Source organism: Oncorhynchus keta, chromosome 14 (genome assembly GCF_023373465.1).
Source record: "Oncorhynchus keta strain PuntledgeMale-10-30-2019 chromosome 14, Oket_V2, whole genome shotgun sequence".
Classification (NCBI taxonomy): Eukaryota; Metazoa; Chordata; class Actinopteri; order Salmoniformes; family Salmonidae; genus Oncorhynchus; species Oncorhynchus keta.
In genome coordinates this window covers 22,800,093-22,826,439 of record NC_068434.1, presented here as the reverse complement: position 1 = coordinate 22,826,439, position 26,347 = coordinate 22,800,093, and the positions used below count along the sequence as shown (strand labels likewise).

Sequence of the window (26,347 nt, the reverse complement as noted above, 5' to 3'; positions counted from 1 at the left end):
CAGACAGAGAAAAGCTCCAACTTCTTAATCATAGCCTCAATTGAATATAGTTGCAAAGAGTACCTGTAATCCTAGATTCCGATCACTCAGGCGAGAAACAACATCACCCAGATAGGCCAGTCGTGTGAGAAACTCGTCATCATGTAAGCGGTTAGACAAGTGAAAACTATGGTCAGTAAAGAAAACTTTAAGCTCATCTCTCAATTGAAAAAAACGTGTCAATACTTTCCCCCTTGATAACCAGCGCACTTCTGTATGTTGTAAAAGTATTACATGGTCGCTGCTCATAGCGCAGAAAACACATGAGAGTTCAGAGCCTTGCTTTAAGAAAGTTAACCATTTTCACTGTCGTGTCCCAAACGTCTTTCAAGCTGTCAGGAATTCCTTTGGCAGCAAGAGCCTCTTGGTGGATGCTGCAGTGTACCCAAGTGACATTGGGAGCATCTACTTGCACGCGTGTTACCACTCCACTATGTCTTCCTGTCATGGCTTTTGCGCCATCAGTACAGATACCAACATGAGCAGCAGCTACGTTTGGCTACATACGGACAGTTAGTGGGATTCCCGCGAGAGAGTAATGGTTAATGTGATTGGATGTTAATTGTTTGACTAGGCTACCTGTATATGACATTGTGAGGTTATTTCGCTGAACACTAGATGCTTTCATTTTATTTTTGGCAGTAAAACGAGGCTACTCAGGCGAGAAAAAAACTCAACAAAATGTATAGGCCCGTTGGAAAATATAAATGGAATGGAATGTTTTTAAATGTGAATCACATTTTTATTTGGCGTACCTCCGATGGCATTGCGCGTACCCCAGTTTGGGAATACCTGCCATAGGAGAACCGTTTTCGGTGCCAGGTAGAAACATTTTTGGTTCGATGTAGAACTCTTTGTGGAAAGGGATCTACATGGAACCAAAAAGGGTTATTCAAATGGTTATCCTATGGAGACAGCCAAAGAACCCATTTAGGTTTTAGATAGCACCTTTTTTTCTAAGAGTGTGCAGCAGTGGCCCTGGGTCTGACTCATACACCAACAGACACAACCCAGCATTTTCAGCACTGGCTGTACCCAGTATATTATGGAGTTTTGCAAAATGGCTGATATACACTGGCCCTGACTACTGTTTAAGAATAAACACAAGTCAATATTTGTGTGTGAGATGTACCAGAGGTAGCATAATGTGTGATGTGATTTCAGATAGCATTTTGTTTGTGGTTGTGTTTGTGCACTATGAAACCCTAGGGATTGCAACCACTTGGAACATTATGTCTCAAAACGGACAATGTTTAAAGTGTTTAAAGTGTGACATCTTATAATCTATTCTCATCTCTGGATGTTTGTTTGTGTTTGAGACCACTACATTCCCAGCTTGGCATATCCCCTGTTCTAATGATTGTTTTTTGTTGTTGAGCATTTTACCATTTTTGTTGTTGAGCATTTTACCATGATTAATATGATGAGATTGCATCCATACAGGAGAGGGTATGACAAGGACAATCAGTGATACAGTCGTGCACCATGTTTACCAGCAATACTGCACAGCCAGCTGTTTTTCAGTGTGGTCCAACCCATCATTTCACATCTTGTTTTGATTTCACATTTTAAATAATTAATTGTTGCCACTTAGTAAAGTTTCTTAAACTCTGGGTCAGGACCCAAAGTGGGCCTGTGAGAGGTTGGTTGAGAGTTATTATAATACATCGAAAATCACACGCTATTTCTTCTTCATTTGGGTCGTTTGAGTACAATTTGGTTCACAGGAGGACGGTGCATTTCTCATTTGAGTCTCGAGTTGAAAAAGTTTAAGAAAGCAATCAACTTGTCACTCCTTCCTCCTGTTACTCTGTGGCTGCTGCTGGGTTGGACTCCCATCACATGTGGGGTCACTGTTCCTCTTGACTGAACATTACTGCCCCAGTCCCTCTTGGGGGAAGGAGATGGTGTGTGTGTGTTTGTGTGTGTGCACGTACACGCGCAAGGACACCGAGACACTAAGTGACGATGACAGGCAATGACTTAGCATTACCCAAATGAAGCAACTCTGTGCTGTCTCCCCAGAACAAGCTGATGATTCCATTCCTGCCTTCATCTTATTGTATAATAATGAGAATGAAGAATCAGCATGAGCTTGTCATTTTGTTCATGTCTGTGCTGTGTGGATGGTCTGAATTCATGACAGCAACTGAAGATACAGCAATTGAATGGGAGAGTCAGTTGTCTTGCCGATGATATGGCTGTGTGTGTGTGTGTGTGTGTGTGTGTGTGTGTGTGTGTGTGTGTGTGTGTGTGTGTGTGTGTGTGTGTGTGTGTGTGTGTGTGTGTGTGTGTGTGTGTGTGTGTGTGTGTGTGTGTGTGTGTGTGTGTGTGTGTGTGTGTGTGTGTGTGCGCGTTTGTGTGTGTGTGTGTGTGTGTGTGTGTGTGTGTGTGTGTGTGTGTGTGTGTGTGTGTGTGTGTGTGTGTGTGTGTGTGTGTTTATCAGAGGGATGCAGCAGAGTTCAACTCAGTGTTACTAAAGTAAACAGACAACCTAAGATAATATGTACACTGTTCACTCTTCCTGTATGTCTTCTGATCCATGTGGTACCCATAAACCCTTGTGGTCAAACGTGCGAAGCTTAATAAGGTCAAATATAAGGAAAAAAGTGAACCTCTGTAACTAGCACTGTAGCTATAAACTATAAGCTATAACTACAGTACATACAAGCAATATTTGAGTGCCCCAACAGGCTTTTCTTTTCTCCACCCCGCAGCCATCTCTGTAATGTTATATAGTATTACTGGTAGTACTACAGCTGTAGCTAGTGAATGAGTATGTGGTACAGCAAAGCAGATTAATCATTTTTTTTTTGACTGAGAATGTGTGTCATACAGTGCAATATCCCCTAACCCTAACCCTCCTCTCCTCTCCTCTCCTCTCCTCTCCTCTCCTCTCCTCTCCTCTCTCCTCTCCTCTCCTCTCCTCTCCTCTCCTCTCCTCTCCTCTCCTCTCCTCTCCTCTCCTCTCCTCTCCTCTCCTCTCCTCTCCCTCTCCCTCCCTCCCCTCCCCTCTCCCCCTCTTCTCTTCTCACCTCCCTCTCTCCTCCCTTCTCCGTCATCTCTCTTCTACTCTCCTCCCCCTCTTCTCTCCTCCCCTCCCCTCTTTCCTTCTCCTCTCCTCTCCTTCCCCTCTCCTCTACCCCTCTCTCTCCTCTACTCTCATCCCCCTTTCCTCCCCTCCCCTCTCCTCCCTTTCTCCTCTCCTCTCCTCTCCTCTCCTCTCCTCTCCTCTCCTCTCCACTCCTGCTATCCTCTAATTTTCATAAATACTTTTAATTCTCTTCTCATTTTACACTTCTATCCCACTCTCTTCCCTCCCCTGTCCGACACTACTCTCTTTCACTGTGACATCCTCCTCTTTTCTCATTCTCTGTTCCTTCCCTGTCTTCACTCATTCTCTGTTCCTTCCCTCCTGGGAACTCCAAAGGGGAGGAGGGGTTAGGGACTGGAGGGTAGTGAAGTGGAGGAGCCGTGGGATTGGCTGAGAGGCGGTTACTTTCTCAGCTCATTGGCTGAGAGTCTGAGAACTCTCTGAGTTGAGTTCCATCCTTGTTCCAGGCAGCATAAGCAGTGTGGGACTGCTCTGGTTAACGACCAACTGCTCAGGAGAACAGAGGCACAGAGTGGACACTTTTCTGTTTGTTTTGGGTTTTTTAGATTGCCAATTTCACAGTGAGGAAAATACATCGTGATGCAGCCAGCTGCAGAGTGACTTGCTCGATCACTCCCTCTCTCTTCCTCTCCAAAGGAAAAAAAGTACGTTGCTGTTTTGCCTTTTCTCTTTCCTCTTCCTTGTTCCCAAAGTGATGTATAGATGCATGCTGCCCATGCTGTGAGAGGGACAACTAGTGATTTGGAAACTACGCAATCATGTGCAATTCCTATCAATATTGATGTGTCATCTGTGATTGTGTTCTTGTGTGTGAGGTTGTGTGTATGTTTGTGTGTGTGTGTGCACGTGCGCTCGTCCGTGTGGAAAGGACATATAGAATGCAGGTACTCTAGGGAAGGAAGAGGTGCAGTGCGACTTCACATTGACCAAGCTCATCAGCAAACTAATCACTGCATCGAATTGCATTGACAGAGTAGCTGAAGGTCTCCCTCCCAAAATCTCCTGATGTGACTTTCAGGCTGCAGGATGGCAAACACTATTAAAAAGTGTGTTGCAGTTGTACTTTTATCCAGACGAACAGAAATGGACAGAGTTTTGTTTTGATTTAAAACACTTTGATATTTTCCAGAGCTGGAATTTCTTTAACGCAAACATCACCACCATGTTGTTAGTAATACATAAATACAGCTTACGGTCTAATAATGACTTTGGTGTTTATTCCTATGTAGGAATAAACACTTTAGGTCACTTATACAGCAGGGTTTTAGGAAAGAGCTAGTGTGTTATCATTTCTCCTCAGTGTGTGTGTGTGTGTGTGTGTGTGTGTGTGTGTGTGTGTGTGTGTGTGTGTGTGTGTGTGTGTGTGTGTGTGTGTGTGTGTGTGTGTGTGTGTGTGTGTGTGTGTGTGTGTGTGTGTGTGTGTGTGTGTGTGTGTGTGTGTGTGTGTGTGAGAGAGAGAGAGTTACCCTTATTAAACTGAGCCATGTGTATGCAGTGATTTCAGTGCCGACATAAATTGTATTTGAATGACGTAATTTTGAATTTGTATTAGGATTTTGAATTTGAATGTAATATTTTTGATTTTTTTTTATGTACAAATTGAATCATTGAATTCATGATTTGAAATTGAATTGATTGAATATTGCATTCAGCTTAAAAGTTAAATTTCTATTTAATTGAATATTCCAATTGAATATTTATATATTCAGTTTCAATATTGGAGATATTGCATTAATTTTCTGTTTGTCAAGTTTACAAACTGTAATTTCAAGTTAATCAAAGTTTCATATATTCAAACTCAGTGCTTTCAGATTCTGTTTCCCTCTATGATGATCAGAGGCTGCGTTAAGGCATCAGCATGCTTCAGTCCGGCTGGCACCTAGCCGAACTTGGCTAGCCAAACCAAACTAGTGTGCTTGCATGGAGTCTTAGCTTTCAGGAATTTGCGTAATTTTACATCTAACTAAGATGTTTGGTGCAATATTTTTTAATAAACTAAATTGCATGGAAACGAGTCGTCTTTCATTGAATGACAAAAAATACAAATTCCTACTGTTGACCAATCACCGACGAAGGGGCGTAGACTTCGGTTCCGAACTTTGGCTTGCCTCCAGAAAAAAATGTATGTGCCCGAACACCCAGAAAAACCCTCACCGACGTCCAAAACGAACAAAAACATCACAAAATGTCATCATAATATATGCACACACTCTACCAAACTGTTTCGGCTGAGAAGCATGCCAATTTGGCCCACATAAAAATATAGTTGAATAGCCCTGTCATAGCCCTTCTAAGGATAGCTGTTCCACTTCCTGTTTAATCTTGCTCTTGTGACTGACTGGGTTCGAACCAGATCTCCCGCATGTCACAAGATTGTGGTAGTAGAGCTGGCACGATAGACCGAAAACGATCGATACCGACCATACTTATAGCAGGCATTCTGCTAATATCGTTCATATACAATAAGTAGCCTATACAAGAGAAAAGTTTGAAATTAAATACTTTTGCTAATATTGCTGACTGTTAATGGGACAATTGATGGCTGCAACCATCAAACTAGTAATGGTAATTTAAAGGATAATGCCAAAAACTGTGGTGCACATTAATGTTATAAACTTATAGTTCTATTTATCGTTATCGCATCAATTCAGGCAATTTATCGCAATATGGATTTTTGTCCATATCACCCTGCTCTTTGTGTTAGCCCACTTAGCTAAAACCAACCTATATAGATAAGTTCAGGAAGTTCATGTAAGGGATGACACGTTGCTTGCTTAACGAGTACAGCTTCCCCCTGATTAACCCAGTCATGTTAACCTTATAATGACTACCCTTGCCAGAGACTTGAAACTAACACGTCTAACACAAAGTAAAACATGTCAAACTAACACGTCTTCAGGTCTCAGGCAAGGTTCTCATCGCATAAGCATGGATCACCAAACCACATTATTTGGATAAATAACCTTCCTGGATCTTGAAGACTTGTATTAGTGTAGCAGATGGGGATCTGTGAAACTCACTCCTCAGCCTGAAGGTCGCCCCTTTCGCAATTAAAGAAGGCCTTTTTTAAAAGGACGATGGGTTGGAATGCTTCAGGAGGGCGATCACGTGTGTTTTGGAGGCAGAAGTGCATATAAGTCTGCATATTATTCATGTATTATCCACAACATGGTGGTGATGTCTGCGTTAAAGAAATTCCAGCTCGGGAAAAGAGGAAAGTGTTTTGATTCAAAACAGAACTCTGTCCGTTTCTGTTCATCTGGATAAAAGTATAACTGCAACACACTTTTTAATAGCGTTTGCCATCCTGCAGCCTGAAAGTCACATCAGGATATTTTGAGAGGGAGACCTTCAGCTACTCTGTCAATGCAATTCGATGCAATGATTAGTTTGCTGATGAGCTTAGTCAATGTGAAGTCGCACTGCACTTCTTTCTTCCCTAGAGTACCTACATTCTATATGTCCTTTCCACACGGACATACGCACGTGCACATAGACGTGTTCGTTTCAAGTCTCTGGCAAGGTTAGTCATTATATGTGTCTGACTGGGTTAAGGCTATGTTAGCCTGTTGAGCTGAAGCCTAGTCATTGGTCCTGTGACTTGGATTGATCTCTTCAAGGAGGCCAAAAGGGTGACCATGCTCATGTGATGAGTAACTCGTCTGAGACCTGAAAAGTTGCATTGTCTGGTGCACAGAAGACCTATGTTAGAACCCACATCACTCAAACTAGCACGTCTCCAGGTCTCAGGCAAGGTTGCTCATCACATGAAAGGATCACCAAACCACTTCTGTTGCACTCTCATTAAATTGGGTGCTATATTCTTTGAACTGTATTCTTATGTGTGCCAAATTGTGAGTTTTAGCGTAGGACCTGCCTCGTTAACTATTAAGTACTATCAACAAGGCAGATCCTACAAGCCCTAGTTTTGTCACAACTGGACTACTGTTCAGTCGTGCTGTCAGGTGCCACAAAGAGGGACCTCGGAAAATTACAATTGGCTCAGAACAGGGCAGCACGGCTGGCTCTTAAATGTACATGGAGAGCTAACATTAATAATATGCATGTAAAACACTCATGGTGAAGCATAGATTGAATTCATCACTACTTGTTTTCGTAAGAAGTGTTGACATGCTGAATGCACCGAGGTGTCTTTTTAAACTACTAGAACACTGTGCTTTATTATGGACAGACTTCTTCCCATCTTAGCTACTGTTGTATCAACATATTTTGACCATGACAGTTTAGTCACCTCAACTTTACGCAAAGCCAGTGGCATGTCATTAGTAAATATTGAAAAAAGTAAGGGGCCTAGACAGCTACCCAGGTGAATTCCTGATTCTACCAAAATTATGTTAGAGAGGCTTCCATTAACCTCTCTAGAAAAGATACAACTATTTTACATAGGTTTAAAGATTAACTTGTGAATCCAACCACTGTGTCAGATTTAAAAAATGCTTTACGGTGAAAGCATACCCTGCGATTATTTGAGAACATAGCCCAGCAGACAAATCATTACAAACAGTAACCAGCCAAGTAGAAGAGTTACACAAGTCAGAAATAGAGATAAAATTAATAACAACCGGACAATAACGTTGTCAATATAAAAGGTAAACAGGTCTCAAGCATTAAAAAGCTCTGTGACACGGCAGGGTCCACTCATTCAGACTGCTCTTACTCCCTCATTTTTCAGAATACAAGCCTGAATCAATTTCTAAAGACTGTTGACATCTAGTGGAAGGCATAGGAACTGCAATTTGAGTCCTAAGTGAATGGATACTGTAATGCCATTGAATATAAAACTACAACAACAACAAAAAATCCTTCCTGAATGGATTTGTCTCAGGTTTTCGCCTGCCAAATCAGTTCTGTTATACTCACAGACACAATTGAAACAGTTTTGGAAACTTTAGAGTGTTTTCTATCCAAATCTACCAATTATGCATCTGCTATCTTCTGGGCAGTTTAATTTGGGCACTCTTTTCATTCAAAATTCCAAATACTGCCCACAACCCTAGAGAAGTTAAAGAACACCCTCTGTGTTCTGTTCGACAGGTAACTATTTATCGACAGTACAGCAGTGGGGGTAACACATCAGTTTTTTCAGAAGGAGGCTGTGATCGACAATGTCAAAAGCTGCACTGAAGTCTAACAAAACAGCTCTTACAATCTTTTTATCATCAATTTCTCTCAGCCAATCATCAGTCATTTGTGTAAGTGCCATGCTTGTTCAATGCCATTGATTCAATAAATTATGGAGATGAGTTTGCCTATTTGCCCAAAATGTCATTTAAGGTGCTCCGAAGCTTTTACTGTTATTCTTTATATAATTTTTACTTTTCTTCATAGTATAGTATCTTTTTATTTTTATTCAGTTTAGTCATGTGATTTCTCAATTTGCAGTACATTTGCCAATATATTGTGCAGTCAGACTTATTTGCCATTCCGTTTGCCTCATCCCACTCAACCATACAATTTTGACAGTCATTTTCTTAATGTGTCCATGCTTATTAGTAACTGGAATAATCAATTTAATAAATGTTTCAAGTGCAGCATCTGGTTGTTCCTCATTACACACCACAGACCAACAAATATTATTTACATCAACAACATAGGAATCACTACAAAACGTGTTGTTTGGCCTCTGAAACACTATATTAGGCTGCTATATTGTGATCACTACAGCTGATGGATTTGGATACCGCTTTAAAAATAATGTCTGCAGTATTAGTAATGATGTGATCAATACATGTTGATGATTCCATTTCTGTGCTGTTTGTAACTACCCTGGTAGGTTGACTGATAACCCAAACCTGGTTGCAGGCACTGGTTACAATTTTAAGCTTTTTCTTGAGTGGGCAGCTTGATGAAAACCAGTAAATATTTAAATCACCCAGAAAATATACCTCCCTGTTGATATCACATATATTATCAAGCATGTTATCTAGATAATGACTCTCAGCACTTGGTGGTCTATTGCAGCTTCCTACAAGAATGGGCTATTGGTGAGGCAGATGAACCTGTAGCCACTTTCTTAAAAACTACAAAGAGTCACTCATTGGCCCCATTACTAAGGTCACCAACACATCTATTGGTCTCGGTGTGTTTCCAAGGGTATGGAAGTCGGCCATAATAACGGCCATCTTTAAATCAGGCGACCCTGCTGACGTGAGTAACTACAGGCCCATTAGTATACTACCTGTGGTGTCAAAGGTTGTTGAAAAGTGTGTAGCAGAACAACTGATTGTCCACCTCAACAACAGCCCCTTCACATTACACTCCATGCAGTTTGGCTTCAGAGCGAAACACTCCACAGAAACGGCCAACTGCTTTCTTCTGGAAAATGTGAAGTCCAAGATGGACAAAGGGGGTGCTGTTGGGGCTGTGTTTCTGGACCTAAGGAAGACTTTTGATACTGTTAACCATGAGATTCTCATCACAAAATTGTCCAAGTTCAACTTTTCCCCTGATGCCTTGAGATGGATGAAATCATACCTTGAAGGCAGAACTCAGTGTGTCAGAGTGAGCAATGAGCTGTCGCCCACTCGTAGCTATGATGTGGGCGTGCCCCAAGGGTCAATACTGGGGCCCCTCCTGTTCAGCCTGTACATTAATGATCTGCCTTCTGTCTGTATTGGGTCTGAAGTTCAAATGTATGCAGATGATACAGTGATATATGTGCATGCAAAGAGCAAACAACAAGCTGCACAAGAACTCACTACTGTAATGGTCCAGGTTACAAAGTGGCTCAGTGACTCGTGTTTGCATCTCAATGTGAAAAAAACTGTTTGCATGTTCTTCACAAAGAGGGCAACAGATGCTACTGAGCCAGATGTCTATGTGTCAGGGGAGAAGCTCCAGGTGGTATCCGATTTTAAGTACCTTGGCATCATACTTGATTCCAACCTCTCTTTTAAAAGCATGTGAAAAGATAATTCAAATAACTAAATTCAATCTAGCTATTTTCCGATTTATACGAAATTGTTTGACTACAGAGGTAGCAAAACTGTACTTCAAATCTATGATACTCCCCCACTTAACATACTGCTTGACGAGTTGGGCCCAAGCTTGCTGTACAACATTAAAACCTATTCAGTCTGTCTACAAACAGGCTCTCAAAGTGCTTGATAGGAAGCCCAATAGCCATCATCATTGTCACATCCTTAGAAAACATGAGCTCTTGAGTTGGGAAAATCTTGTGCAATACACAGACGCATGTCTTGTATTCAAGATCCTTAATGGCCTGGCTCCCCCTCCACTCAATATTTTTGTTAAACAGAAAACCCAGACATATGGCAGCAGATCCACAAGGTCTGCCATGAGAGGTGACTGTATAGTTCCCCTAAGGAAAAGCACCTTTAGTAAATCTGCATTCTCTGTGAGAGCTTCCCATGTCTGGAATACACTGCCATCAGACACACATAACTGCACCACATATCACACTTTCACAAAATGCTTGAAGACATGGCTAAAGGTCAATCAGATTTGTGAACATGGTCCCTAGCTGTGTGTTGCCGCTTTCCATGTTGTCTGTTGTCTGCAGCTTGTGAGGTGTGGAAACACTTTGTTGCTTTTATGAATTTTGTCTTGCTGCTTTTTGTTCTATGTTGCTCTGTCTGTATGCTATGTCTTGCTTGTCCTATGTTGCTATGTTGCTATGTCTATGGTGCTATTGTCTATATTGTAATTGTTTTTAATAACCTGCCCAGGGACTGCGGTTGAAAATTAGCCGGCTGGCTAAAACCGGCACTTTTACTGAAACGTTGATTAATGTGCACTGTCCCTGTAAAAATAAAATAAACTAAACTAAACTAAACTAAACTATTACTTCAACAGTATTTAACATGAGATCCTCTCTAAGCTTTACAGGAATGTGTTTCTGAATATAAACAGCAACACCTCCACCATTGACATTTCTGTGTTTTCTGTTGATGTTATAACCATGTATTGCACCCACTGCATCATCGAAGGTATTATCTAACACAATTTCTGTTGGCACTGAAATCGCTCCATACATGTGGAGCAGAGTATTGACCCTACATTCATCGCATGGAGAAACAGCTCAGCAGCTATATTCTGGAATTACTCCCTGGAATTCCATGGGTGCTTGTTGAATAAGTATGCTTACATAGTAATTATTGCCTCGATTGTCTTGCTTGCCTTGCATTGCTTTTAGTGTTGGTGAGAACAGTGTATTAACATGGAAAAACATAGTGTGCTTTACAGGTCATATTCTCCACAACAAGTATAAAGAGATTTTGTATGAATTGGCAATATTAAAAGTCAATCTATACTGTAGATGCCGTGGAGTTGTTTCCTAGTGTCTAGTCACTTCAGTGATGGAATGATTCCATGTTTCATTCAGCCGTAATCCTGTCCCTTTCTTTCTATACTTCTCTATTTTTGTGTTAAAAAATATATATATAATATAGATCTGTCATTGGCACAGAGACAGGGTTAGGTGCCACATCCAGCAGATAAAATAATATATCAACTGTCAAAGACCCATAGCTGTGAAAATATGACTACACAACCCATATGAAGGTCTGAAAATCTCTGGTTCTCTCCCCTCTTTGTTTCTTTCTGTCCCCTCCATCCCTCTCTGACTTCTCTGCCCTCTCTGTCCTTCTGGGTCACCTCTTTCCCTCTCTGTCCTCTCTGTCCCCCCTTTCCCTCTCTGACTTCTCTGCCCTCTCTGTCCTTCTGGGTCACCTCTTTCCCTCTCTGTCCTCTCTGTCCCCCCTTTCCCTCTCTGTCCTCTCTGTCCCCTCTATAACTCTCTGTCCCCTCTATCACTCTCTGTTCTCTCCATCCCTCTCTGTCCTCTCTGTCCCCCCTTTCCCTCTCTGTCCTCTCTGTCCTCGCTGTCCTCTCCATCCCTCTCTGTCCCCTCTATCACTCTCTGTTCCCTCCATCCCCCTCTGACCTCTCTGTCCCCCTTTCCCTCTCTCTGTCCTCTCTGTGTGCAAAAGCATGAGGAGGTAGGCAATAAATAGGCCATTGTAGCGAATAATTCCAATTTAGCAGATTAACACTGGAGTGATAAATGAGCAGATGATGATGTGCAAGTAGAGATACTGGTGTGCAAAAGAACCGAAAAATAAATAAAAACAGTATGGGGATGAGGTAGGTAGATTGGGTGGGCAATTTACAGATGGACTGTGTACAGCTGCAGCGATCAGTGAGCTGCTCAGATAGCTGATGTTTCAATTTGGTGAGGAAAATATAAGTCTCCAGCTTCAGCAATTTTTGCAATTCGTTCCTGTCACTGGCAGCAGAGAACTGGAAGGAAAGGCAGCCAAATGAGGTGTTGGCTTTGGGGATGATCAGTGAGATATACCTGCTGGAACGTGTGCTACGGGGGGGTGTTGTTATTGTGACCAGAGAGCTGAGATAAGGCGGAGCTTTACCTAGCACAGACTTATAGATGACCTAGAGCCAGTGGGTCTGGCGACGAATATGTAGCGAGAGCCAGCTGACTAGAGCATACAGGTCGCAGTGGTGGGTGGTATAAGGTGATTTGGTAATAAAACAGATGGCACTGTGATAGACTGCATCCAGTTTGCTGAGTAGAGTGTTGGAGGCTCTTTTGTAAATGACATCGCCGAAGTCGAGGATCGGTAGGATAGTCAGTTTTACTAGGGTAAGTTTGGCGGCGTGAGTGAAGGAGGCATTGTTGCGAAATAGAAAGCCGATTCTAGAATTTATTTTGTATTGGAGATGTTTAATATGAGTCTGGAAGGAGAGATAACAGTCTAACCAGACACCTAGGTATTTATAGTTGTCCACATATTCTAGGTCAGAACCGTCCAGGGTGGTGATGCTAGTCAGGCGGGCAGGTGGGGGCAGCGAACGGTTGAAAAGCATGCATTTGGTTTTACTAGCATTTAAGAGCAGTTGGAGGCCACGGAAGGAGTGTTGTATGGCATTGAAGCTCGTTTGGAGGTTAGTTAGCACAATGTCCAAGGAGGGGCCAGAAGTATACAGAATGGTGTTGTCTACGTAGAGGTGGATCAGGGAATCACCCGCAGCAAGAGCAACATCATTGCTATATACAGAGAAAAGAGTTGGCCCGAGAATTGAACCCTGTGGTACCCCCACAGTGACTACCAGAGGTCCGGACAACAGGCTCTCCGATTTGACACACTGAACTCTGTCTGCAAAGTAGTTGGTGAACCAGGCGAGGCAGTCATTAGAGAAACCAAGGCTATTGAGTCTGCCGATAAGAATACGGTGATTGACAGAGTCGAAAGCCTTGTCCAGGTCGATGAAGACAGCTGCACAGTACTGTCTTTTATCGATGGAGGTTACGATATCGTTTAGTACCTTTAGTGTGGCTGAGCTGCACCCGTGACCGGCTCAGAAACCGGATTGCACTGTGGAGAAGGTACGATTGAATGTACTGTATATTGTTTTTATCATTGTTCATGCCCTCTTGTCCTTGGGTCTACCAAGTCCAGGTTTAATGGCATTGACCATGGAATGAATCAATCCTGCTAGGTATAATTTGTAATATTCACCTGTCGTACCCTCTCAAGGTCAAAAATGGGGTGCTTATATTTGTCATGTTTCACACGTGTAACCTGCACAAGTGTGTTGTATTCAATGGAAATGTGTTTTATGCGTATCCCACTTCCCCTTAGACACCCTCGGAGAGTGGGGTCATGGCCAGGGATCAGCTATTATTGATGGTGACCCTGGAGCAATTAGGGTGAAGTGCCATGCTCAGATCTTTCACCTAGTTGGCTTGGGGATTCGTTTACTGGCTCAACGCTCTAACCGCTATGCTACCTGCCGCCCCATTGTTGTGTGGAACACAGGCAGCCTTGTATGGTACTAGCATGCAAATGTCCCCCAGCCTTCTAGAACCCACTCAGATTACACACACAGGCAGGTGAGAGCACACAGAGTCTATTGTCTCACCGGAGACGACCAACTCACATGACCGACACTACCGCACATATCACCTATTTCCCCTGAATAGGGATGTCCTTTCTCCCCTGTTTTACACTGGCTATCACAGGCTATGACGCACAGGCAGTATCTATAATACATGATAAGACATAATGCCCTCACAGCAGAGCAAGCCAGATAGCCTACATGAATGAATGTCTGTATTGACTCAAAGACTTCCCACTGGGTACATACACACTGGTTGAATCAACATTGCTTCCATGCCATTTCAATGAAATTCTGTTGAACCAAAGTGGAATAGGAGTGCGTATACTATAGGAAGTGTGTATAATGTAGGAAGTGTGTATAATGTAGCAAGTGTGTATACAGTAGGAAGTGTGTATACTGTAGGAAGTCAGTTTACTGGAGGACGTGTGTGTACTGTAGGAAGTATGTTTACTGTAGGAAGTGTGTATACTGTAAGACAGTAGTTCTCAACTGATTTTGCCTCAGGACCCAAATTGAACCAGGTTGTCTCAGTTGCGACCCAATATTCACAATGTGAAAAATAATTGCCAAAATACAATCTGGAAAACTATTTTTAATGCTATATAGATAGTAAATGTATCAATTAATTGACAAGGGAACAACATGCCCACCTATTTCATTGCCAATAACAACATTTCGCTCTTAATATTGATTAAGACACTCACTCGTTTGAGACCACAAAATCAATACTGTGATTTAAGAAATAGATTTAAGGTATTAAATGATATATATATTTTTTTTTACATAGTATTAACCTCTCTCAGTGTAGCCTTTCTCAGCAGATGTTTTATTAGTCTACTAACTGGACTATGTTACTTTAAACAGACCCACTAGGAGGATTAACAACACTGGAGCTCAGAGGTAAAGGGCAGAGGGTGTACTTAGCTACAGCTATGACGGAAGGAACTAATCGCTAATCATTGGTTCTTGACTTCCTGTTATGTTACTATCGCCAGCACTGGTTGACGCTAAAGGTAGTTGTTTCTGAGGATTATCTAATCCATACATAACCCTTTGTAGGTTGAGTCCCATCCTGAAGGATATAGCTTCCCTGTTGGAGATTAGCATACAGATGTAACTTCTGATGCTTCATGGGGACATCTTTGTCATCCGTTAAAGGCTGTTGTTGACAAGCCCTCCCCTACAATTGAAACTATCCCATGAAGACACATAACGAGATCCACAGACACATGCATCCAGCACACAGCAGGCCAGCTGCAGGGGAAATGCACATGACTTCAAATACCTATTATGTACTGAGGAAACACTCCTAAACACATTGTGAACTTCAGCACAGATGGACACTATCATGGGGACAGCAACTTCTTACAGAGTATTACAATAAATAAACAGGGATGCTATTCATTGCACCGCTAATTGTTTACATATGTAGAAATAAACTGGGATGATATGCTTTGCTGATTCTGGTTGTAATTGATATATGGGACAATAGTCAGTTGGTTAAAGGAGCACAAACTGATCTGGGACCAGGCTAGAGATGAACAGGAATAGTATATTGATTACACTCCTAATGTATGACAGATATAGTAATAAACCATGTATGATACTTGTCTGTGGTTCAGCAGCTGTGAGAGATGACAGTGTATGAGGGGCCGCAGTGATGTCATGCAGGAAGAATGACCTCTGAGGTGGTTGTCTCTAGTTACTACAGCCTCAAAGTCATAAACCCTGCCCATTTCTTCATTTTCTTTTCCTAAAATGTGATTTTAAATCTCACCCTAATCTTACATTTAACTCTAACCTTAATCACACTGCTAAATGTATGCCTAACGTTAACCTAACCTTAACCTTCATCCAATGGCATTGAGGAGTTTACCACCTCAGTCACCGGCTTCATCAATAAGTGCATCGATGGCGTCCCCCCCACAGTGACCGTACGCACATATCCCAACCAGAAGCCATGGATTACAAGCAACATTCGCACCGCGCTAAAGGCTAGAGCTGCCGCTTTCAAGGAGCGGAACACTAATCTGGACGCTTATAAGAAATCTTGCTACGCCCTCTGATGAACCATCAAACAGGGAAAGCATCACTACAGGACTAAGATTGAATCCTACTACACCGGCTCTGACACTCGTCGGATGTGTCTGGGTTTGAAAAATATTACGGACTACAAAGGGAAACCCAGCAGCGAGCTTCCCAGTGACGCGAGCCTACCAGACAAGCTAAAGGCCTTTTATGCTCGCTTCGAGGCAAGCAACACTGAAACATTCATGAGAGCACCAGCTGTTCCAGACAACTGTGTGATCAAGCTCTCCGTAGCCGATGTGAGCAAGACCTTTAAACAGGTCAACATTCACAAGGCCGCGGGGCTAGACGGATTACCAGGACGTGTACTCAAATCATGCACAGACCAACTGGCAAGTGTCTTCACTGACATTTTCAACCTCCCCCTGACCGAGTCTTTAATACCTACATGTTTCAAACAGACCACCATAGTCCCTGTGCCCAAGAAAGCAAAGCTAACCTGCCTAAATGATTACCGCCCGTAGCACTCATGTTGGTAACTATAAAGTGCTTTGAAAGGCTGGTCACGACTCACATCATCCCCATCATGACGGAAACCCTAGACCCACTCCAATCCGCATACAGGAGGGGACTAAACACCTCCCTCTGCAATTGGATACTGGACTTCCTGAGGGGCCACCCACAGGTGGTGAGGGCAGGCAACAACACACCTGTCATGCTGATCCTCAACACACGGGCCCCTCAGGGGTGCGTGCTTAGTCTCCTCCTGTACTCCCTGTTCACCCATGACTGTGTGGCCAAGCACGACTTCAACACCATCATTAAGTTTGCCGATGACACAGCAGTGGTAGGCCTGATCACCGACATCGATGAGACAACCTATAGGGAGGAGGTCAGAGCCCTGGCAGTGTGGTGCCAGGACAACAAACTTTCCCTCAATGTGAGCAAGACAAAGGATCTGATCATGGACTATAGGAAAAGGAAGGCTGAACAGGCCCCCATTAACTTTGGCGGGGCTGATGTTGAGCGGGTCAAGAGTTTCAAGTTCGTTGGTGTCCACATCACCAACAAATGATCATGGTCCATATACACCAAGGCAGTTGTGAAGAGGGCACCACAACACTCCAGGAGACTTCAGGAGACTGAAAATACTTGGCATGGGTCCCCAGATCCTCAAAAAGTTCTACAGCTGCACCATCAAGAGCATCCTGACCGGTTGCATCACCGCCTGGTATAGCAACTGCTCGGCATCTGACCGTAAAGCGCTACAGAGGGTAGTGCATATGGCCCTGTACATCACTGGGGCCAAGCTTCCTGCCATCCAGGACCTATATACTAGGCAGTGTCAGAAGAAGGCCCAAAGAATTTTCAAAGACTCCAGTCACCCAAGTCATGGACTGTTCTCTCTGCTACCGCAAGGCAAGCGGTAACGGAGTGCCAAGTCTAGGACCAAAAGGCTCCTTAACAGCTTCTTGCCATAAGACTGCTGAACAATTAATCAAATGGCCACCCAGACTATTTACGTTGACCCCCCATATAAAGCCTAGTTATTGTTATGTAATTTTCTTGTGTTACTTTTTTGATTACATTTTTATTTTTTATTTTTTCACTTTAGTTTATTTAGTAAATATTTGCTGAACTCTATTTACTGAACTGCATTGTTGGTTAAAGGCTTGTAAGCGAATGTGACAAATTCAGCGCATGTGACAAATCAAATTTGATTTGATAGACAAAAAGGTAATATTTTAATTGGATTTCTGTGGAAACCCTCTAAGGGACAGGAGAAACCAAGCTGGGGCTCCACTTTCCTTTCCTCTGAACTGGAACTCTTGTCATTTTCTCCTGTAATGAAGCTACAAAGGATCTGAGTGTTGTCTTTCTCATTGTTGTCTTGAGTGTGCTGTATGGTATTCTCTGGTTTGGGCATCCCCTCTTTCCCTCCCTGTTCTCCAAGTATAACAAATACAAAACTCATTGTTTTCTTAAACTTTAGAAACTTTGCGTATTAACTGTTGACATGTTCTATGTTTAGACAGGGTTGCAGCACGTTGCTCTGAAAAACATTAGCTAGCTCTGGGACAAAATTATTCACTCTTCATATTGGGAATGTTTTCCTGGTAACATGATGCTCTCTCACTCTGACTGTCCTGAATTGCCCAAAACAAATCCTCTGTGCCCCACAACAGAGCTACTGCAATAGAGAAAACACAAGACTAAACATCAAACCAAAGACTGCCTCATTGATGAACACATTGATTGACACACATTGATGAACACACCCCAGTATCTCTACTTGCACATCAACATCTGCACATCTATCACTCCAGTGTTAATGCTAACTTGTAATTATTTCGCCTCTATGGTCTATTTATTGCCTTACCTCCCTACTCTTCTACATTTACACACACTGTACATAGATTTTTCTGTTGTGTTATTGACTGTACGTTTGTTTATGTGTAACTCTGTGTTGTTGTTTTTGTCGCACTGCTTTGATTTATCTCGGCCAGGTCCCAGTTGTTGATGAGAACTTGTTCTCAAATGACCTACCTGGTTAAATAAAGGTGAAATATATATATTTTTAAACTAGTCTATCCTATCCTATCCTATCCTAACCCTAACGTAACCCTAACCTAACCTTAACCTAACCCTAACCTAACCCTAACCTAACCTTAACCTAACCCTATCCTAACCCCAACTCATAAATATGTGTTTCTTTATTTAGATGAAGCATCTATTAGCCACAGTTTGTGGTAACATTTAAAAATAAAAAAAATACGGTGTAGCTGGACTGTTTATAGAAGCATACGGTGCACGACTGTATTCACAGAGACTAATGTTCCCTTGTAATTATTTGGCTTCTTGACCCTCTGACTGTGCCAATAGGCCACTATAGGGTTTGCCGTCATCTTTCTTCAGTTTGTCTCTCTCTCTTTCTCTCACTCACTCTCGCAGTTGTCACTAGTTACCACAGCTACAAAGTCAAAATTGGCTATCTCATGAAAAAATTAATGAAAACAAAAAAATGCTTTTTGGTCCTAAGGTTAACAGTGTGGTTAAGGTTAAGGTTTAGGATTAGCCACTTTGTGGCTGTGGTAACTAGTGACACACAAAAACACACACACCACTTGCCAGTTGGCTTAATTAGAATTGAAGGCAGTCAATTCAGGAAGTGATTTGAACTTCAAATTCAGAAATGTAAAAACGTTTAAAATAATTAGCTTCTACCTTTCAGTTTATTGAGAAGTCATTAATAATAAAAGCCCTTTTTTCTATTATTGAATTGTAATTTTAGTTAACTTCTTGAATTCAATGCCTAATTCAGAGGGGTTGGGTTAGATGTTGCAGACACACTTCAGTTGAATGCATTCAGCTGTGCAACAGACAAGGTATCCCCTTTCCCCTTTCCCATCTCTACCTCTCTTTTCTTCTGTCTTTATTGCAACCCCCAACTCCGTCTCTCTCTCTCTCTCTCTCTCTCTCTCTCTCTCTCTCTCTCTCTCTCTCTCTCTCTCTCTCTCTCTCTCTCTCTCTCTCTCTCTCTCTCTCTCTCTCTCTCTCTCTCTCTCTCTATTGACTGGTGGTAGGGGTAGCCGCTGAGACCTCTTAGCCTTATTCCATATGACCTTGTAGGGAAGTGCACTGAATGACCTCCGGCAGAATACAATTAATTGAATATCTCATAACATTTTGATGCTCAAGACAGAGATCCGTTTGCACTTGGTTGGAGATCATGAATCAGTCTTGCAGATGTTTGTGATAGTTGTTTCTGGGCCTCTGTTTATTGAAGGATAATACAGTCCCTTTGTGTTGAATAAAGATGGGAATAAAGATGGGATTATAATGTTGTAGGAGGCACACATTTGGATCTATTATCCACACTGTGTAGTAGGCAGAATAGTTCCATGTGATTAAGTCTGCGTTCCAAATAACACCCTATTCATATATAGCAGTGTTTCCCAACCTGGTCCTTGAGTACCCCCAACAGTACACATTTTCATTGTAACCCTGGACAAACACACCTCATTCAACTGATTGAGGGCTTGATGATTAATTTACAAGTTGATTCAGGTGTGCTTGTCCAGCGTTACAATAAAAATGTGTACTATTGGGGGTACTGGAGGACAAGGGTTGGGAAACACTGCTATATAGTGTACTACTTTTGACCAGTGCCTATTCCCTATATAGTGCATTGCTTTTGACCAGAGCCCTATGGGCCACTGTCAAAGTAGTTCAATATTTAGTGAATAGATTACCATTTGGGGCTAATCCTAAGTAAGTGACAGTATTTGAAACACACTGGGGTCACAATGTTGACAGTTAACATTAGGAAATGTGCATGTCCATGAAGTGTACATTCCCCTCTATTGCATAATCTAGAAATGTAAATGTGGCTTGATCAGATCTGTTCCGGCCTGTCCTAGCCCTAGCATGGTGAGTCATGTTTGATATAGATTGGCTGTTCTGTCCTCCTCTGAGCTGACTGCTCAGTAAGGGTACACAATGTGTTATTATGCTGTGAATGGGAACCATGCTGGTTAGGGAGTCTACAACTGAACCCACATGGCCTCTATCATGTGGATATGCTTTTCTCTGTCCATCATACAGGTGATCACTGATTAGAAGGGAAGGATAGAAACCATTGGTACTGCAGTGCAGATCTTGAGGCTCGGGTATTTGAATACCTGGCCGGTTCTAGAACTTTGTTTTGCTCTTGTGGTAGTTCAAATCAAATCAAATCTAATTTTATTTGTCACATACACATGGTTAGCAGATGTTAATGCGAGTGTAGCGAAATGCTTGTGCTTCTAGTTCCGACAATGCAGTGATAACCAACAAGTAATCTAACTAACAATTCCAAAACTACTGTCTTATACACAGTGTAAGGGGATAAATAATATGTACATGAAGATATATGAATGAGTGATGGTACAGGGCAGCATACAGTAGATGGTATCGAGTACAGTATATACATATGAGATGAGTATGTAGACAAAGTAAACAAAGTGGCATAGTTAAAGTGGCTAGTGATACATGTATTACATAAGGATGCAGTCGATGATATAGAGTACAGTATATACGTATGCATATGAGATGAATAATGTAGGGTAATTAACATTATATAAGGTAGCATTGTTTAAAGTGGCTAGTGATATATTTACATAATTTCCCATCAATTCCCATTATTAAAGTGGCTGGAGTTGGGTCAGTGTCAATGACAGTGTGTTGGCAGCAGCCACTCAATGTTAGTGGTGGCTGTTTAACAGTCTGATGGCCTTGAGATAGAAGCTGTTTTTCAGTCTCTCGGTCCCAGCTTTGATGCACCTGTACTGACCTCGCCTTCTGGATGATAGCGGGGTGAACAGGCAGTGGCTCGGGTGGTTGATGTCCTTGATGATCTTTATGGCCTTCCTGTAACATCGGGTGGTGTAGGTGTCCTGGAGGGCAGGTAGTTTGCCCCCGGTGATGCGTTGTGCAGACCTCACTACCCTCTGGAGAGCCTTACGGTTGAGGGCGGAGCAGTTGCCGTACCAGGTAGTGAGTGATACAGCCCGCCAGGATGCTCTCGATTGTGCATCTGTAGAAGTTTGTGAGTGCTTTTGGTGACAAGCCGAATTTCTTCAGCCTCCTGAGGTTGAAGAGGCGCTGCTGCGCCTTCTTCACGACGCTGTCAGTGTGAGTGGACCAATTCAGTTTGTCTGTGATGTGTATGCCGAGGAACTTAAAACTTGCTACCCTCTCCACTACTGTTCCATCGATGTGGATAGGGGGGTGTTCCCTCTGCTGTTTCCTGAAGTCCACAATCAACGTCCTTGTTGACGTTGAGTGTGAGGTTATTTTCCTGACACCACACTCCGAGGGCCCTCACCCCCTCTCTGTAGGCCGTCTCGTCGTTGTTGGTAATCAAGCCTACCACTGTTGTGTCGTCCGCAAACTTGATGATTGAGTTGGAAGGTGTGCGTGGCCACGCAGTCGTGGGTGAACAGGGAGTACAGGAGAGGGCTCAGAACGCACCCTTGTGGGGCCCCCGTGTTGAGGATCAGCGGGGAGGAGATGTTGTTGCCTACCCTCACCACCTGGGAGCGGCCCGTCAGGAAGTCCAGTACCCAGTTGCACAGGGCGGGGTCGAGACCCAGGGTCTCGAGCTTGATGACGAGCTTGGAGGGTACTATGGTGTTGAATGCCAAGCTGTAGTCGATGAACAGCATTCTCACATAGGTATTCCTCTTGGTGGGTTAGGGCAGTGTGCAGTGTGGTTGAGATTGCGTCATCTGTGGACCTATTTGGGCGGTAAGCAAATTGGAGTGGGTCTAGGGTGTCAGGTAGGGTGGAGGTGATATGGTCCTGGACTAGTCTCTCAAAGCACTTCATGATGACGGAAGTGAGTGCTACGGGGCGGTAGTCGTTTAGCTCAGTTACCTTAGCTTTCTTGGGAACAGGAACAATGGTGGCCTTCTTGAAGCATGTGGGAACAGCAGACTGGTATAGGGATTGATTGAATATGTCCGTAAACACACCGGCCAGCTGGTCTGCGCATGCTCTGAGGGCGCGGCTGGGGATGCCGTCTTGCGAGGGTTAACACGTTTAAATGTTTTACTCACCTCGGCTGCAGTGAAGGAGAGACCGCATGTTTTCGTTGCAGGCCGTGTCAGTGGCACTGTATTGTCCTCAAAGCGGGCAAAAAAGTTATTTAGTCTGCCTGGGAGCAAGACATCCTGGTCCGTGACTGGGCTGGGTTTCTTCTTGTAGTCCGTGATTGACTGTAGACCCTGCCACATGCCTCTTGTGTCTGAGCCGTTGAATTGAGATTCTACTTTGTCTCTGTACTGACGCTTAGCTTGTTTAATAGCCTTGCGGAGGAATAGCTGCATTGTTTATATTCGGTCATGTTACCAGACACCTTGCCCTGATTAAAAGCAGTGGTTCGCGCTTTCAGTTTCACGCGAATGCTGCCATCAATCCACGGTTTCTGGTTAGGGAATGTTTTTATCGTTGCTATGGGAACGACATCTTCAATGCACGTTCTAATGAACTCGCACACCGAATCAGCGTATTCGTCAATATTTTTATCTGACGCAATACGAAACATGTCCCAGTCCACGTGATGGAAGCAGTCTTGGAGTGTGGAGTCAGCTTGGTCGGACCAGCGTTGGACAGACCTCAGCGTGGGAGCCTCTTTTTTAAGTTTCTGTCTGTAGGCAGGGATCAACAAAATGGAGTCGTGGTCAGCTTTTCCGAAAGGGGGGCGGGGCAGGGCCTTATATGCGTCGCGGAAGTTAGAGTAACAATGATCCAAGGTTTTACCACCCCTGGTTGCGCAATCGATATGCTGATAAAATTTAGGGAGTCTTGTTTTCAGATTAGCTTTATTTGCAAAATATGGTGGAAAATAAGTATTTGGTCACCTACAAACAAGCAAGATTTCTGGCTCTCACAGACCTGTAACTTCTTCTTTAAGAGGCTCCTCTGTCCTCCACTCGTTACCTGTATTAATGGCACCTGTTTGAACTTGTTATCAGTATAAAAGACACCTGTCCACAACCTCAAACAATCACACTCCAAACTCCACTATGGCCAAGACCAAAGAGCTGTCAAAGGACACCAGAAACAAAATTGTAGACCTGCACCAGGCTGGGAAGACTGAATCTGCAATAGGTAAGCAGCTTGGTTTGAAGAAATCAACTGTGGGAGCAATTATTAGGAAATGGAAGACATACAAGACCACTGATAATCTCCCTCGATCTGGGGCTCCACGCAAGATCTCACCCCGTGGGGTCAAAATGATCACAAGAACTGTGAGCAAAAATCCCAGAACCACACGGGGGGACCTAGTGAATGACCTGCAGAGAGCTGGGACCAAAGTAACAAAGCCTACCATCAGCAAGGGTATTGAAGATGAAACGTGGCTGGATCTTTCAGCATGACAATGATCCCAAATACACCACCCGGGCAACGAAGGAGTGGCTTCGTAAGAAGCATTTCAAGGTCCTGGAGTGGCCTAGCCAGTCTCCAGATCTCAACCCCATAGAACATCTTTGGAGGGAGTTGAAAGTCCGTGTTGCCCAGCAACAGCCCCAAAACATCACTGCTCTAGAGGAGATCTGCTTGGAGGAATGGGCCAAAATACCAGCAACAGTGTGTGAAAACCTTGTGAAGACTTACAGAAAACGTTTGACCTCTGTCATTGCCAACAAAGGGTATATAACAAAGTATTGAGATACACTTTTGATATTGACCAAATACTTATTTTCCACCATAATTTGCAAATCAATTCATTAAAAATCCTACAATGTGATTTTCAGGATTTTTTTTCTCATTTTGTCTGTCATAGTTGAAGTGTACCTATGATGAAAATTACAGACCTCTCTCATCTTTTTAAGTGGGAGAACTTGCACAATTGGTGGCTGACTAAATACTTTTTTGCCCCACTGTATGTAACGTTCCTCTTATTATATTTCTCTGAATGCCAACTGTACTGTATATGAAAATTGCCCATTGTTCAATGCTATATCATTGAGATTAGAGAAGAGTATTACACTAGAAGGGGGTTCATGACATTAAGCTGTGATGCTGGGGTGGTAGCTCCAGTCATTAGACTCAATGTTCAATCATGGTTGATCATCATGATGTCAGAGAGTTGCAGCTTGTTCTGCCTGCCGTACAGTGACTGTTCCCGATGACTCACTACCTTTCTGCCTCTCTGCAGGAACTATGGGGTCAGTGATGTCATTAGTGTGTGTGTGTGTGTGTGTGTGTACAGTACAGTACAGAAGGTGAAATGAACAGCCAACTGGACAACTGCAGCAGAGGAGTTGGCAGGCTAATAGAGACCGTATGGAGTGCAGGAATGCATTTTTGATTTGTCTAGACTAGAGAGATCTTTAGGCCTAGCCTAGTGCCTAGCCTGGGCTTAGGGGTGTGGCATCATGTGTGTGGAGGGGAAGGGGGAAGTAGACATTGTGCTCTAATATCTACGTCCCAAATTACAGCCTATTCCCAATAGGTCAAAAGTAGTGCACTATGTAGGGAATACTGTAGGATATCATTTGGGATTGGGGTGCACCGTTTGCATTGATTGTAGGTATGCCGTGTGTCCTAATTTCACCATCTTCACTTCTCTATGATTTTCCATGCACTTCTCATGCACTTCATGCCCCTACTGGGGCTTGTGATGACCCTATAGGATGATATGGGTACAAGTGCATAGGGGCTAGGGCTCCGTTGTGATTGGATGGTAGTATGGCATCAGAGGAGTAGCAGTGAAAGCCATTGATTAGTGATACTGCAGCTTAGTGATGACATCTACTGTAAATCTAAAGTAGTGCAGCTCAGACTGGCCCCACACGTTTCACTGCATCAAATGACCATCATATTCACCCTGAGCTATTGGTTGTGGCATTTTGTCTCGCTACTGTACTTAATCCTATGTCCCTGGAAGAAAGAACAGGGGGGTAGGTATTGTTGGAATTGTGAATTTGATAGCCTTTGAATGATTAGGGCTAGTAACTGTCTGCAATTTATTTTTTTAGATATAATATAATAGTGTAAATGTTATATTGTTCCCAGAGCTGAGCTCAGTTTTAATGGGTATATAATACCTGCAATGCTGTTCAAATCCCCATTAAAGCTGCAGTAACATTTAATGTATCCACTTTCACAGCATGAAATGCAAACATTACATTTGTGACTCATGTCTGTTAGTCAACCTGCTGCTCAATTTGAGAAGAAATTACTGCAGTTGACGGTGCCAGCTAATTTCCAAATCAAGTAATATTTTTGTATGTATGTCTTAGTTAGCTGTGGAACTGTTTCAAGAAGCTTCAAATAGCCCATCGTTGACTGATGTGTGATAACATCACGAAGAAAAACCAAAATAACCTCCATGGCCAGACAACGCTTGAATAGTCCTTGTCAATTACACAGGAGACAGTGTTGGTGAGTTGGATGAACAGTAAAAGTGTGTGTCTACATTGATCTCACTCTCTCTCTCTTTCTCTCTCTCTCTCTCTCTCTCTCTCTCTCTCTCTCTCTCTCTCTCTCTCTCTCTCTCTCTCTCTCTCTCTCTCTCTCTCTCTGATATTCTTGTCCTTCGTGTGAAACCAAGTGCTGTAGATGTCCTGGAGGGTGGGAAGTGTGCCCCCGGTGATGCGTTGGGCTGACCGCACCACCCTGCCTGTTGTTGCGGACGGTAAAATTGCCTTACCAGGCGGTGATACAGCCCGACAAGATACTCTCAATGGTGCATCTGTAGAAGTTCATGAGGGT

The 26,347-nt window shown here is 43.1% G+C and overlaps 1 protein-coding gene across 1 annotated transcript in view; it reads left to right on the top strand.

Moving 5' to 3' along the window:
• The first annotated feature begins 3,633 nt into the window (after positions 1 to 3,633).
• LOC118392985 (cAMP-specific 3',5'-cyclic phosphodiesterase 4D) overlaps positions 3,634 to 26,347 on the top strand; it is an 80,545-nt gene continuing 57,831 nt past the window's right edge. Inside the window, exon 1 of the mRNA XM_035785088.2 lies at positions 3,634 to 3,798. The gene's annotated coding sequence lies outside the window, so the exon portion shown is untranslated. The remainder of the gene's footprint in view (positions 3,799 to 26,347) is intronic.